Raw genomic sequence first — 16,977 nt, 5'->3', positions numbered from 1 at the left:
GGGGGCCCTGTCCTGCCCGACCCTGCTCGCTGCTGGCTCCGCCCCTCTTACCGTCCCCGTTGAACGGTTAGATGTAGTCGGACTTCCGTATAATTCAATTTTCTGTCCTTTGGTTGTGTCTTTGTTTCTCCAAACCTTTGTTTTATTCAAACTTGGTTGTGGGAGAAGGCACAGTGTTTCCACCTATGCCTCTATCTTGGCGGAAGTCCTACCCTTTTATTCTTGAGTGACATAGCAACTGAAAAAAACTTCCTACTTGAATGCCTTTGAGTCAGTCAACTGCACGTTTCCCCCTCAGATGAAGTTGAAATATTGGCACTTAACTGTCAAAATCACCTTTGTTTTTCTAAATTAATACCCACTATTTACATACTAATAGGATAAATCTTAATATGCCAAGAATCTCATCTTTCTCTGTCTTCAGTCTTACAAACTACTTTTCTTCTGTGTAAACTTTCAAATTCAGGTGCTGATGAAACTATTATACATCAATGGTTCTGGACTTCTTGATGAGATTGTAGATAGGAGCAGGGAGCTAATATAAATTAAGCACCTTTTTTAAGGCAAGAATTAAAGGGTAACATTAATTAATGAAAATGCAAATTTAGATAGACACATGTGGCTAGTGGATACTGTATTGGACAGAGAATATATATATGATTTATATATTTGCATATATATTCCTACTTTTCTCATTTTATAGAGATCCTAACGTTTGGCTCTTACTGTATGTTAAACTGCCTTATTTGTACCACACCATACAATTCACTCATTTAAAGTGTGTGATTCAGTGATTTTTAGCACATTCATAGTTGTATATTCATCACCACAATCAACTTTAAAATATTTTCATCACCCTTAAAAGAAACCCCACCCTGCCCAGGTACCATCTATCATCCCTAATCTTTCCCCACCCCCATTCTCCAGCCCTAGGTAATCACTGTTCTGTCTCTTTACCTTTGCCTATTCTGAACATCTCATATATATGGAGTCACACTACATGTGGTCCTTCATGAGTGACTTGTTTCACTTGGTGCAAAGTTTTCAAGGTTCACCCATTCGTAGCATGCATCAGCATTTCACTCCTTTCTATCACCAAATAATACTTTGGTGTATGGATATGATAGTTTTATTGATCCATCTATCACATAATAGACTTTTGGGTTGTTTCTATGTTGGACTCTTGTAAATAGGGCTGCTATAAACATGGATGTAAAACTTTTTATGTGAACCTAAGTTTTTATTTCTCCTGGGTATATACATAGCAGGGCAATTGCTAGATCACATGGTAATTCTATGTTTGACCGTTTCAGGTACTGCCAGACCTATTCCAAAGTGGCTGAACTGCTTTCCATTCACGACATTACCGTGTATGTGAGTTCTGATTTCTCTACATCCTTACCAGTCCATGTTATTTTCTGTCTTTTGCCCTATAGCCATTGTAGTGTGTGGGAAGTAGTATCTCATTGTTATTATCACATATAAGAATTACATAAATTTTCTCCCATTTTGTAGGTTGTCTTTCTACTTTCTTGATGGTATAGTTTAAAGCACAAGTTTTTTTTATTTTAAGAATATACATTACATCCATGTCCTGGCTGGTGTAGCTCAGTGGATTGAGTGTGAGCCTGCGAACCAGACGATCACGGTTCGATTCCCAGTCAGGGCACATGCCTGGGTTGCAGGCCAGTTCCCAGTGGGGGATGCACGAGAGGCAACCGTACATTGATATTTCTCTCCCTCTCCCCTTCCCCTCTAAAGGTAAATAAATAAAATCTTTAAAAAAATATACATTACACCCATTTTTTTGCTTGTGCATTTTGTATTTGTATACCTAAGAAATCATTGCATAATTCAGGGTCATGAAGATTTATGCCTATATTGTCTTCTAAGAGTTTTATACTTTTAGCTCTTATATTTAGGTCTTTGATACATTTTGAGTTAAATGTTTATATAGCATGAGTTAGGGTTTAACTTCACTTTTAGCAGGTGGATATCTAGTCTTCTCACCATCATTTGTTGGAAAGAATACTTTTGCCTATTGAATTCTCTTGTACCTTTGTTGAAGATTGATGTTAGGTTTTCATTCTAGGCTCTCACTCCTCTTTCAAAGATCTAAATGTACATTTTCATAACAGTTTTGATAACTTTAGTTCTGTATTAAATCTTAAATCAGAAAGTGTGAGTCCTCCAAATTTGGTTGTCTGAAAGAATTTTTGGCTATTCTAAGTTCTTTGAATTTCCACATGAATTTTAGGGACAGCTTGTCAATTTCTACAAAGAAGTCAGCTGGCCTTTTGATGTGAGAGTGTTGAATCTGTAGATCAATGTGTAGAGCATTGCCATCTTCACAGCACTCAGTCTTTTGATCCTTGGTTATAGGAAGTCTTTACATTTATTGAGGTCTTTAAATTTCTTCAATATTGCTTTACAGTTTTCAGAATATCAATCTTGAACTTTTTTTGTTAAATTTATTTCTAATTATTTTATTCTTTGTGATGCTATTTTACATTGAATTGTTTCCTTTTTTTAAAGATTTATTTATTTATTTCTTTACCTTTAGAGGGGAAGGAGAGAGGGAGAGAAACATCAATGTATGGTTGCCTTTTGTGCGTCCCCTGCTGGGAGTTGGCCTGCAGGGAACTGGCCTGCAACCCAGGCATGTGCCCCGACTGGGAATTGAACTGCGATTCCCTGATTCGAAGGCCTGTGCTCAATCCACTGAGCTACGCCAGCCAGGGAGCTGAATTGTTTTCTTAATTTCATGTTTTAGCTTCCTCATTGCTACCATGTAGAAATACTATTGAATTTTGTATATTGATCATATATGTTGCAAACTGTGTAATTCATTTATTAAGTTTAATATTTCTTAGTGTATTTCTCAGAATTTTCTATATATAAAATTATGTCATCTGCAAATAGAGGTGATACTACTTCTTTCCAATCTAGGATGTGTTTTATTTTATTTTATTATATTTTATTTTATTTTATTGCCCAATTACCCTGGCTAGAACTCCTAGCACAATGTTAAATGAAGTGGCTGGAAGTGGTTCCTGATCTGAGAGGGGAAATCATTTAGTATTTCAGTATTATGCATTCAGTATTAGATATTATGTTAACTAAAGGTGTTTCATAGATACCCTTATGAAATTAAGAAAGTCCCATCTATTCCTAGTTTGTTACATGTTTTTGTCATGAAGGAGTGATGAATTTTATGAAATGCTTTTCCTGCATGTATTGAGATGATCATGTGATTTTGTCCTTTATTCTATTGATGTGGTATATCACATTAATTGATTTTTGATGTTTTAACATCAAAAATTTCACTTTGTCATGGTATATAATTTGTTTTACATATTCCTGAATCTGATCTGGTAGTATTTCGATGCAAATTTTTATATCTACATTTATAAATAAGAGATATTGATCTTTAGTTTTCTTGTGAGTTCATCTGGTTTTAGTATTTTAGATGTGTTCTTGCTTCTTTTAATTTTATTGGCAGAATTTTTTAAGAATTAATATTAAGTATTCATTTAGTAAAATTCACCAGTGAAGCCATGCATTTAGTCCTGGGGTTTTCTTAGTAAGTTTTTTTATTATTAATCCAATCTTTTTACTTGTTGTAAGTCAGATTTTTCATTTCTTCTTCAGTTAGTTTTGGTTTTTTTTTGTCTTTCTATGAATTTTTCTTTAATTAAACTTTGTAATTTACTGGCATGTAGTTGGTCATGGTATTCCCCCATAATGTTTTTATTTCTGTGAGTTGGTAATAATGTACCATCTTTCATATCTGACTTTACAATTTGAGTCTTTCATCATTTTCCTTGGTCATTTAGCTACATTTATAGATTTTGCTGATCTTTTCAAATAACCAAAGTTTGGTTTTGTTGATCTCATTTGTTGTTACCCAATTCTCTATTTTATTAATTCCCAAGCAAATGCATATTATTACCTTTCTTCTGCTTGGTATAGAATCAGTTTGCTCCTTTTCCAGTGCTTCAAGGAGGAAATTTAAGTTGTTGATTTGAAGTTTTTATTTTCTTTTAATGTAGGTATATATAGCTATAATTTTCTTCTAAGCACTACATTAGCTGCATTCCATAAATTGAGCTATGTTGTGTCTTTTTTTGTTCCTCATAAAGTGTTTTCTCTTTGATCTTGTGATTTTTCTTTGACCTATTAATTATTTAGTAGTGTCTTGTTTAATTTCCACATATTTGTAAAATCACCAAATTTACGTTATTAATCTCTAATTCCACTGCATTGTAATAAAAGAACACATTTTGTATGACTTGAATCATTCTAAACTTACTGAGGCTTGTGTCATGGCCTACCATATGTCTGTCCTGGAGAATATTTCATATGTGCTTGAGAAGAATATGGCTTCTGCCCTTGCTGGGTAGAGTACTCGCTAGGTAACTATGAAGCCTATTTTACGTACAGTGTTTTCCAAAACTTCTGTTGTTGCTAGTAAGGCAATGTAAGGTATGCATGATGGTTAAGAGTATGTGTCAGCTTGATTGATCTCAGGGTGTCCAGGTATTTGGCTAAAGATTTCTGGGTGTGTCTGTGAGGGTATTTATCGATAAGATTAGCATTTGAATCAATACACGGAGTAAAGCAGATAGCCCTTTCAATCTACGAAGGGACAGGTTAGTACAAAACAGCAGAGGAGGGGAGACTTTCCCTTGTCCATCTGACTGTGTGATCTGGGACATTGGTCTTTTCCTAAATTTGGACTAGGACTTAGACCACACGGGCTCCTCTGGTTCTCAGGCCACTGAACTCAGGCTAGAACTACATTATCAGCTTGCATGTGTCTCTAGGTTGCAGATGGCAGATTGTGGGACTTCTTACTTCCATGATCATGTGAGCTGATTTTTTTTTTTATAATATAGCTTTATTGGTTTTGGTACTCAGGATAATCCAGACTAATACTGTATGTCAGTTGAGGAAAGGGTTAACTGAAAGTAACAAAAACCCATGACTATAGTCACCTAAGCATGTAAGGTTTACTTTGATCAAGTAATAAAAAGTACAAAGGGAGTGAGTCCAAGCCTCTCGATACCTCATGGGTGCAATATACCAGCCACACCTTTATCTCACTTCTGTTACAGGAAGAAAGCAGTTGCAACAGGAAGGACTAATACCTATATACTGCAAAATCTGAACATTCTCAGAAAATCTTGGCCATTTTTACTGGCTAAAATTACATCCCATGTTCATCTCTAGCTGCAATAGACTATTTTTAGAAGGGTACATTGCCACCCTGAAAAAGGAAGGAGGAATTGAGCTAATATTAGGTCAACAATCATCTTCCTCATAAGGTGAGGGCAAGCAAAACTCAAATTATCTCACAGCAGGGCTGGTGCATCCCTCTGAGGTTATTTTGTAAAGTCAATTTCTGAAGAATAAACCCTAGAGACAGGGATATGACTGTCCTAATGGCCTCATGCAATTAGCAGCCCACCTACGTGGTGTGTATAGTGGGTGTTGGGGAGAGATCGTATCTACCGTCTAAAAATAAGGTTGATTAAAAATCTAGGATAACATAATAAAGAAGAGGAGGAGCCAAAAACAGAGAGACAAGCAGAAGTTGTAGAGCTCATTCAACAACCCAAGTGGTGGGACAGTAAGTACCTTTCACCCAACTGCGTCGCTGGCCAATTTAATCACAGCAAGCCAAAGAGCTCGCAGGTGAGCTGCCTGAACATAATTTCCCATCTGTGGTCTAAGTATGAGGTTGAATAACTTCACCGACTGAAAAATGACATTTCCAATTTAAGACATTGTATCTTGACTGCAGGAAGAAGGTCTTAGTCATCACATTCTATCTGTGCAAATATTTTTGTGTGTGCACACTTGTGCACATTGTATGGGCGTATATTATGTGTGTGCGTGTGTGTATGTTATGTGAAAGTGAACATGCACCCTCACTAGTATGGCATTTTCCAGGTCAGTCATTCCAGAGTCAACCTTCACATTAATTTTCAATTTCTGAGAGATTCTTTTGGGGGCAGTGTTAAGACAACATTCTTTTGTACTCACCTGCACAATTCACTTGTAAATAATGAAATCCCCAGGAAGATACAACATTGATATGTTTCAGTTCTTTTCTTACTTTCTGAGTACATGCAGTGACACTTTTGATTGCTCTAGAGACACTAAAAATGGCTAAGGATAAAAAGATGATTCTTCCAAAATTCATAGTTTGTATTTTTATGTGTCTATAACTTCTACTACATATATAGCATCACATGATAATGTGAAAAATATAAATACATTCTTTAAAAAATTTAGAATTAAAAGTTGGAAATCCATTGGGATGGCAGTAAGTAAAGCATGCTCATACATTATTAATCTGTGCTATAAAAATGGAATTTGCAGTAACATGATGTTTATTGCTCGTGCTTGTGAGATGCAGAGACATGCGCCTCTTTTGCCAGGCCCTTTAAAGCAGAGCGAGCTGTTCCACTTCACGCTGATGGCACTGCCGCATCAGACAGCACCAGTGACATTGCTCGGGGTCTTCCAAACAGATTTCTAGATTTCATCATCGAAAAATTGTTTGCCCACTTGTGCTTCTTGACTTAGTCCAAACTGACAGCATGAGCTGCAATGAATGACTCTAAACCTGTTTTTGTAGGGAGGTATCACAGATTACAATGGGAGTCATAGAAGTGTTTTACAGAGTCGCATTACATTACCTCACCGTCTTTCCAAAAGAACCAAAAAATATTTCCAAAAGAACCAAAAAATAATCCTAGGAAGAGGATTTGTTATTATTGTCTTCTTTTATTTGTTTTGCAAGAGGTCTTGCAGATTTGTGTTTACGATTTCCTGCTGAAAAGGTCAAGCATGGTTCCACCAAGATTCCCTGGAATACTGGGCATAGGGACACAAATCCTAGGTTTCCAGGGGTGTCACCTATGTTATCTGTGGTCTCGTAGACTGAATCAGCACGAGGATGTGTGGAGTTTGCATACCTACCTACCTCCCCATCTTATATTCGAGGTTGCTATAAGTTTGTTATGATATTTCAGCCTATGCTTTTTCAGACTTAACCTAATCAAGCATGCTTTTTCCTAGGAGCCCCATAAAGTAGGGTTTTATGTCAGATTGGCCATATGTAATCATCATTTTCTAAGTCAAAATTGGTTGAATATAAACAATTTTATTTGCATCAACCTAATTTTTGGACCCGAGTAGAAAAATTGCTCTGAATGAAACAGGACTGCCCCCCTTCCTTAAGGGTTTACCAAGAAACTCCCATTGGTGCCAGAAAAATCACTCCAAGTCATTTCCTAATTCTAGTTGCATGAGCCTAACACACTGCACAAAATCACAGCTCAAACTGTGGCTCTTACATTCCCATAGCTTTAAATTACTGATTAATAGTGGCTCCCATGTCATTCTCAGTAGTTATTAGGAATTCCATGGTGTTTTAAATACTCAGGGTGAAGATAAGCATGTGTTCATCTTAAAAATAGGCAAACTGAGGCCAAATTCAAGTAGAATAGCTTTCAATGATCATTCAGGCAGTCATGATGTCAAAGGTCTCCTTTTGTCAACTTCAAGTTTTCTGGGGTGGGGGGTTGTGCCCACCTACTGCATCCTCACAGCAACTGGGCTATTGGCTCTCTAACTGCTCACCATCAACCTCAATGCTTAAGTCCCCATATTTAGAGCTATTTAATGTCTCTTCCTTTATTTCTCATCTCTAAAATGGGAATAATAATAATAATAATAATATCTACTTTATAGGACTTTTGTGAAGGTTAAGATAGTCAATAGATGTGAAATATTTAGAATAGTGCTTCTATTGGAAAATGGCTATATGTGTTAGCTCTTGTCATGGAACTTTTTAATCAAGAGCCTCCTTCTCTGGGAAGTTGAACCTTGATGGAAAACCTATACTGGAATTTTATTACAGCAAGCTTTTATATGCATGAATTCAACAACATAAAAAACACAACCAAAGATTGATTATGAGTAGGTAGATTGCATTCTGCTCTAATAGGTGTCTTACATTTCACTATTCAGGGAGTTCATCCATATTCCTTTTTGTTTATGGTCCTATGTTGAGCTGAGGAATAATTTCAGAGAGTCATAAAAAAGCCAAGGTGTTTGTCATAGCACCTGGAAGCAAGCATACTGTGGGCAGGTGCTGAGAAACTATTTCCATCCCTTGTGCCAAAATACCTCAGCCCTCTCCCTGCCATGGCCCTGGTCTTGGACATCACCGAGGCAGCCCCTGCCAGCCCAGCAGGCTTTTGATGGCTCTGTAGTCTAGAAAGTGAGATTATGGGACAAATGCTCTGGCTGCCTCTCGCAACTGGCACTTTCCACAAGGCCTATGGGATCGAAGCTGTTGATCTCTGGGCTCCTGGCATGACGGCCAGGTATGAAAGTGCTCAAAAAGACGGGATGGGAGCAAACTGGAAGCTTCTGGATTATTACCAATAAACTACGCCTTCCAAAATCCTAAAACAGTGCGTGAATAAGACTACATTATCAATCTGCTAATACATGCCATTGTCTTGAATACCACATCATATCTACTATCCACGTAACAACTGCTGCTGCCACCCTATCTGTGTATCACCAACAACTCTTGATTCGCTGGTTACCAACAGCTTGCTTCTGGGTTTTTAAGAATATCTGGATCTAACTTCTGAAGCTGGGATAGATCAAGCGAGCATCTTTCTGTCAGGGCCCTACAAAGCAGGAGAGTCCAGCAGAGGTTGGAGTGTAGGACCCAGGTGGGAAAATGACCTGGTCAATCAACATTCTGTGCAGCTGCTGGTGGAAATGCTCTTTACATGCAAGTGCTCATGGGAATAGGTGGGGAAGGCATAAAGTTTGAGGACAAAACGAGCAGAGGAGTGTATTGCATTTATATCAGTGTGGTGAAGCGATGACCTAGGTGAAGAGAACAGCAAAGGCAGAAGCAGATGGAATTTGAGAGAATGAGCTGAGGAGAGAGGCTCCAAGGGGGAGCGCAGGCGATCCAGGGTCTCTATCCTCAGACGCTGGGACCGTAGCATGTTTTATTCACAAGACGAAGGTTTGGTGCATTTTCTTCATTCCTTAAAGAAATGGATCGGGTCAGATAGCAGAATTTTAAACTTAAAAGGTGCACAAGAAATACTCCTCCGTAAGGAAATAAATTGGTACTTTTTGAATAAATGGAATTTCCTCCAATTTCTTTTTACGAATTAAAAATAAAGGTTAAAATAATCAGTCAGAAAGAAACTCAGCAATGTTGAAATGAACACAAGTGGACATATGTCCTCCACTGAGCAAATACTAATAAATTTGCTTTCTTTTTTAATGCAAGAAGCAAGATTTTCCCAAGACTTGGATTTCTGTTGCTGCCAAATAAAAAGTTACTAGATTCTTAAGCTTGGAAAACTCAGCATTAAACAAACAGATTTCTTAGTTGCAGGGTTTCTCAGAGTCTTTTATAAAAATGAACGAGTTTGACAATTTCTAATACGTGCCTATAGAACACATTCCCCCAACTTACTCGATAGTAGAAACCTTTTATAAAACTAATAAGGACTAATGTTTTCCCAACACATTTTGAGAAATATCACCCAAGAGATCTTAGCAAGTCTCTTTTATGAGCCTCAGGGTATCTTAATAAACCTCATTAAAAGGTAGGTAGGTATTATTATGCGTGAAGCACTTTACCCATATTATTTTTAATTCTTACAACTGTCATATGTGTGAGACATTATTATTGCATATTACAATTAAGGAGACTCAGAGAGGTTAATGGACCTACTTAAAGTCACAAAGCTAGTAAATGACAGAGATGAGTTTTAAACACAGATCTGCCTTAATCTGCAGTCATTTTTTCTGGATAATATCTTTTAGTATAAATACAGTTAAATGTCAGAGTTCCTCACTCTGCGTTTGCTAAAGAAGGTGGTATTCTCCTATCCTTTTGAATTCATTATAATAAGAAATACCCTTTTGTTAACCTTAATGTTTGATGTAAATGGCCATTGCAGACGATGGGTTGATTAGGAAAACAAAGGAATGAAATCATCCCATATAAAGTGGAATGTAACCAAATTTTGTTGCTGAGTAAGACTTGAAAATGATTTTCAAGGCTGCATTAATGCATCATCTACTGGCTTCCCCTGGCCTGTGCTATTACTTTGCCAGATTCAGATTTGATTTAATAAGCAACAACTTAAGAAAAACCATTTATGAAATATCTTTGCAAGACTCAGAGACATGTTCAACTTGAAAGCATCTTGGAGACTGTATTGAACCGGAAGGACCATAGCCTACACTGTTCCTATTTTGCCTTACGTTCTTACTTTGCAAAACTTGGCCTATAAGTTTAAATCTGTTGTCCTATAGGAATAATCTTTGCTACTCTACCTTTGCTTCAGCTACATTAAATGCTTGAAAAGCACAATTGCTAAGTTGGATGGCCCTTGCCTCCCCAGCCACACCTCTCTTCATAATAAGGATCTTCATAGTCCAAATGCTTGATTTCTAAAGTGAACTGTTGAAGAAATAAGCCTACCTTCCTAAATCTAGGGCTATTGAGTTGAAAAAATCCAAAAGCTCCTTTCATTTCAACTGCAGTGTGAAATTTCCTCTTTATTTCGTGAATTCAGAATGCCTGATCATTATAACCTGGTCAAGTTTTTTTCATTATGTGATACAAACTGTCTTCCAACCACAGATTAACTTTTTAGGTCAACTCTATTTCTGCCCTAAATGTGGAATCTTGAGGCTGTTGGATTTGTGCCTCTGGGGGTCAGTTTCCCATTTTTCAGACAGCTCAGGGTCTGGGAGCTCCGGGTGAGAAATCTTCAGAGGTTTGGGGGTATTCAAACAACAGTGGCTTCCTTTGAAGATTCTTTCACCTTTTCTACATTGGCTTTCTAAATGTAGCAATTTTCTGTGAGAGGAGGTGGGAGAGGTTGTAGGGAAAAGGTCTTACCCTGGGGATTTGAGTAGGTTTGCTAGTAAAATGCAGAAAACTTGGTTAACTTTGAAATTCAGGTAAATGATAATGAAATTTTCTGTATAAATATGTTCCAAATATTGCATGGATAATACTTATACTAAATAATTCTTCCTTATTATCAGAATTTCAAAATTAGTGGAATGTTCTGTATTTTCATTTAGTAGCTAACTCTACTACCCTAGATATGGGAGAAGTCTAGACTTAAGAGCAAGAGGTGGTGATGAGAGCCACGCACATGGAGCTGAGTGGACCTTGAAGGGGTTGGGACTGAAGGACTCGAGAGGTGAGGATGACAATGTGTGTGGACATAAAAAGGGAGGAAAGAAAATATGCTTTTTAACTTCAGGAATTATGCTTCTTAGAAATATTTAAGAAATAAAGTAAAAACAACCTAAATATTTTAATAAACAAATGTAACTAGATTAAACATCAACTGTTAATGTTTTATCACATTGTCATCTAGAACATCAAATTTGGGCCTTTGCAAATTTTGAATGCAACCTAGTTAATTTAATTTTTCTAAATCATTTCTTTCTTTAGATAAAATAATGACAGCTGGACTGTGTTTTGGAATGTTTAATTTATTAAAAAATAAAATTACATTTCTTTGGAAAACAGTTTATATTCCAAGATATTTTTGTGTTGCAGGATAGTACTGTTTGCCCTGTCTATTTCTTTCACCTGTATTCTAAGCTCATAACTCATTCTTTTGCAAACAGACCTCTGTGTTGTTTTAGCCTGGCAGAAACCTCCAGTTTCTTGAAACTTGAAAAATCTAAAAAACTGATGCTTCGTTGGCTTCTGAAGGCAACTAGAGAGAGAGCAGTAAGTGGTGGTTCAAGCAAGAGGTGTGAGGAGAGAATCACGCACAAGAAAAGACAAAAAGAGGTGGAGCAGAAAATTGGAGGGTGGGATGTCATAGTTCTTGGTAGTGGAACTCATCTGTAGGCCAATGAGGGGATGTGCTCATCATGTATGGCTGGGGGAGCTCATCCCTGGAATGGACAGTCATTCCCAGCCTTCCAAAATATGCCACATGCCTTGAGCACAGATAGAGCACAGTCAGACTTAAAGGGACCCTGAGAATTAGGCCTATCGTGCCTCAGTGGTAACCTTGATGGGCTAATGCCTAGCAGCTTCCTCATCTCTAGAAGTTACCTAAGATTCCAGAACCTTTGTAGGGCATGTCACACAATAACTGTGATTAAATTTCCCAACAGCACAGCAAGATAAGTCAGAACTAAGTTGGTTCAAGGAAAATAAAGTTTCTTGCACACCTGTGGCCTCAGATTCATACCCACCCCACATATTTGCTTCCTCCACATTTTACGTTTATCAATTACTAGGAGGAAATCTCTCCATTTTTTTTCATAATTCTGCCTAAGGTATCATGATATCAAATACCTATTTCATGAATTTGTTATTAAGATATTGTGGGTTCCAGAGAAATTCCCTAATTACTTGATTTTGATTCAACTAGGGCAGACTCTAACTAATTGTGTCGCCTCTAAGATTTTGAAATAATTGAATGTCTGTTTCTGTCTTTTGATCCAAGTCCTAGAGAGTAGTTTTTGACATAATGATACTTTCCTAGCATTACTTTAGCAGTCAAACAAGAATATAATCCAAAAAGCCCCCTGTATTCACAGAGACAATGCTCTTATGATGAAACCACAGAAAGAAGTTGTAATTAATGCAAGAAATAATGCGAACAATCTATTAACATAATCTGAATGAAATCCTTGCACTGCTAAATGCAGACACTAAGCGCTTATATAATACTTTATTAATTAACAAAGTATTTATCCACAGGGAAATGAAGATAAGAGACCATACGTTTTGTCAGACTACAGGAAGATGTATTAGCGCTTCATAAGAAATGCATGCAATTCAAACAATAGCATGATTATCTTTTTAAAGCAATTACATTTAATCTCAGAAGAAAGAATAAATACATTAATTCTTCTATGTTTCCTGATAAACCACGGAGATACACAAGTGATCATTTTCTTTTCCTACAGCTCTGGAAGCTGGTGGAAATCCAACGCACGCTGCTCAGACAGCTTATCCAGCAAAGTACCACTTAGGATGTGAAAACACATTGTGAGAATAACTGACTCTTGGCTGAATAGGATTCCATTCTCCAAGAACCCGTGGTTTGTACTTGACTTTGCACATTCCTTTCAGCTTTCCAGTCTTGGATGATGAGAAGGTGTATCGTTCATACATAATGATTGTTTGGTATTGAATTCCAAGGCTTCTTTTTTCTTTCTTATTTTGTATGCTGGGCTGCATCAAGTATAATCATTGAGAATGTCTTTGACCTTTAAAATTCCAACCAGAATAAAGTCAAACTAGTTTTCTCCACGATTGCTTTCTCTTGGCCTTATCCATTTTCCTCTTGTCCTTCCAGCACTGGGAGCTAATAAGCAGAAAGCACATCTCCCAGTGGCATTAGCTGATTGTGACAACTATGTGATGATCTACTCACAGGCCATGCGGCCACACACTAATGGCAGATGACTTTGGCCATGTGGCTCTTGCTCATCACCTCCTAAGTGACGACCAGACTTTCGTATCCCCAGTTTCCAGTCCCATACCCCTCCTTGGTCTATCCATCTTGAAAGGCCTGCTCCACCTTCTCATTCAGCTGCTCCATAGATGCTGCGTCTCTTGGATGCTGGCTCTTCCAACATAGCCCTTCCCAGTTTACCTCTGGACTCAAGCCCCAGGGTACTGTGTGTCCTCAGATGTTGCCACTTCTCACTAGGGCTACAGCAAATACATGGGAGCTGGTACCAAACTAAAAAGAGATTGTGTGGCCAAAGGTTCACTTATTTCTTGAATAATAATAGGGTGTTTGAGAGGATAAGACTTAGAATCAGGGATCTAAGTTCTAGGTGCCGCATGGCATGACCAGATAATAATTGAACTCTCTAAGTCTTCTTGTTTTATAATCGGCAACGTGGTAGTAGTAACTGGTTTCCTATTGTTTCCTAGGGACAGTGGTGATGGCAATTATTATTACGTATGTAAAGGTACTTTGGAAAAGTATGAAATAGTAAATGCATTGCCTAATTGCATATATTTTTATGAGTAAAACACTGTTTAAGTGGACTATTTGAAATGTTTTTCTACAGCACACAGTTATGCTGTACCTCTGGGGAAAGTGCTGCAAATATCTGTGGTCAAACACATTTGGTAAAAACGGCTTCTAGCATCTCCTTCTGGGAGACAGAAAATGCTCCTTGGCACTCTAAAGGCTTTGGAAATCCCCACCAAAAGGAAACTTGTTTCATTTTCCTTAACTCAATATTTATTTTGCTTTTCTGGCCATTGAATGTTTAAATTATTTTTAAGTATTGTTAAAAAAAACAGTACTGGCTATTAAAACTACACGAGGAACCTATATAAAAATACAAACAACGCAACAACAAATATTCTGTGGAACCAGTTTTCTCTAGAACATAATTGAAGCCAGGTCTGAACTATTTTAAATGTGACCCTGAAAGAAAATGTAAAAACATCATAGCTCTCAAAAGAAAAGTTTCTTGTTTTTGGATGTGCATTTTTAGGATAAGTTTGAAATTATTTTATTGTGAAATAGAAATATAGCCAATCTCTTCCACCTAGTTTTTGTAGGATTTTCCTCAACTCTTTTTTTAAAAAAGAAACAACTTTTTTTTATGAGAGAGAGATTTGTTGTTCCACTGATTTATATATTCATTGGTTGATTTTTGTATGTGTGCTGATGGAGAATTGAACCCACAACCTTGCCAGGGCTCCCTCAGCTCTTTTAATCTTTTAGCATAATGCTCGTGCTGAGGTTTATGGGGGAAACTGAGAGAGTCGGTCCTATTGTGGCCTTCCTTCCTGACAACTTCTGACTCAAAGCACCAGCCCTAGAAAGAAGGAACTGAGGGGGGAAAGCATACAAATCTTTTTAACCACTCCTGTGTCTCCAGCAGCTAAGTAACTTGTGCAAGTCTATTTTGGGGGCTGCTGTAACAGAATATCATAGACTGGGTGGCTTATACATGACATGTATTTCTCACAGTTTTAAAGGCTGGAAATCCAAGATCAAGGTTCCAAAAGATTCAGTGTCTGATGAGAATTCCCTTCCTGGTTCATAGACACTGGCTACATGCTGTGCCTCACACAGTGGAAGCGGGAGGGAGCCCCCTGCACATCTCTTACAAGGGCTGTAATTCCGTTCACGGGGGCTCTACTCTCAGGCGCTAATCACATCCCCTAGGCTCCTCCTCCTAACATCATCACATTCGGCCTTAGGATTTCAACCTATGAATTTTGGGGGCGACACAAACATTCAGTCTTTAGCATAGCTATGCTCAACTCATTCTCAGTTTTTCTCAGCTACTTCATCCTCTTACCTAAGTGCAAAATACAAGATTGCTGTCAGTCTCAAAAGGCAGAAACCAGACTACAGTGGTGAGCCAGCTTGTCACTTTGTCTTCTGTGTGTCTTTCTGCTTTTACTCTCTTCCCTTCCTCTCCATTTTCTTCAGTCATTTTTCTCATTGTATTTCTTTTTTGTTTTCCTTTATCTACTCTGTCTCCTTGATTTTCAGATATCATTCATTATAAGATATGTCATAGATTTAATACAAGCTTGGGAGGGTGTTGAAAACATACAGTAATTCTAGGATGCATACTGATTTTATAAATTTATCTGTATAACGGACAATTATAAAGTGCTTATTATGTACCAAACATAATTGTAAGTACTTTTAATTTATTAACTCATTTAATCCTCACAACTACTCTACTTTATAGATATATTTAAACCCAGCAATTCTTACCACTAAGCCTATTCTGCCTCAAAAAAAATTTTAAGCCTCCACAAATGGAAGGATTTAGTTGAGAAATTTTCCTATTTCTCACCCATGTCATGAAGTGCAATGAAGATCCAGAAAGACATAATTTAGGCCACCACCAATTATTTTACAATTGTCTGTTTTTTATACTGCAGATATGTATCAAGCTCCTACTATGTTCATTCTTATGTAAAAGGCCCTCCTTAAAGAAGAGAGAGATTCTACCTCAAAGTGAACACAGTTGTGCTGGGCGAAAAGATGTACACGTGTAAACCGAGGTGTAAGAGAGAAGACTGTCTTTCAGGCTGTGGCCACAGATGTTTATTGATGCCATTTTCAGGCTCTTGCCTAAGATGACAGTGCATTGGAGTCAGGCTTCCAACTCTGGCCATCTGTGTGCTTCAAGCTACTGCCCTGTTCTGTCTGCTGCTGGTTAGGATCTTCTGAAAATTGCGCAAAGGGTGGCAGTGATCCTTCGGCCTGAGTTCTGTGTGGCTGAGCTGATGGAGTTAAAGGAATTTTTATGTTTGGCCATTTTGTTTTGAAACGATGTTCAGAATGTTACTGCTCGATGGGAAGTTGATGCTAAAGTCAAAGTTCAAGAAGCTGGAGATGGTGTCCAAGAATCATCAAAGTCTCAGAGGCAAGAGCTTGAGAACAAGTAAGGTGTCTGGCCATTGACCACGGGTCCATTTCTCTTGTTTCATAGCCATTGTGTCAACACACTGGTCGCCTGAAACACCCTCAGTTCTTCAATCTGCTTATAACTTTCTTTGTCACTTCATATTTGACAATTTATTATTTTTTATTTTATTTAATTAATTTATTTTTTTAGTTTTTTAAAATTTATTTAATTATTTTTCAAGTACAGTTTTTTGTCTATTACTCCCATCTCATTCCACCCCCATGCTCCCCCCTCCCTCCCATTTCCACCCTTCTCAGTTGTTGTCCATGTATCCTTTATATATGTTCCTCTAAATCCCTCCCCTATTTCCCCTGAAATCCCCTCCCCTCTTCCCTCTGGTCACTGTCAGCCTGTTCTCTATTTCAGTGTCTTTGGTTATATTTTGCTTGCTTGTTTGTTTTGTTGTTTAGCTTCCTGTTAAAGGTGAGATCATATGGTATTTGTCCTTCAACACCTGGCTTA

At 37.6% G+C, this 16,977-nt stretch overlaps 1 pseudogene; it reads right to left on the bottom strand.

Moving 5' to 3' along the window:
• The window catches only part of LOC118997514 (40S ribosomal protein S8-like), a 26,107-nt pseudogene extending 12,882 nt beyond the window's left edge, over positions 1 to 13,225 (bottom strand).
• Between the last annotated feature and the right edge of the window lie 3,752 nt (positions 13,226 to 16,977).

This window comes from Sturnira hondurensis, unplaced genomic scaffold, assembly GCF_014824575.4.
Source record: "Sturnira hondurensis isolate 20B ecotype Veracruz unplaced genomic scaffold, ASM1482457v3 Scaffold0013299, whole genome shotgun sequence".
In the NCBI taxonomy this organism is placed as follows: Eukaryota; Metazoa; Chordata; class Mammalia; order Chiroptera; family Phyllostomidae; genus Sturnira; species Sturnira hondurensis.
This window is presented reverse-complemented; position numbering and strand designations above follow the sequence as displayed.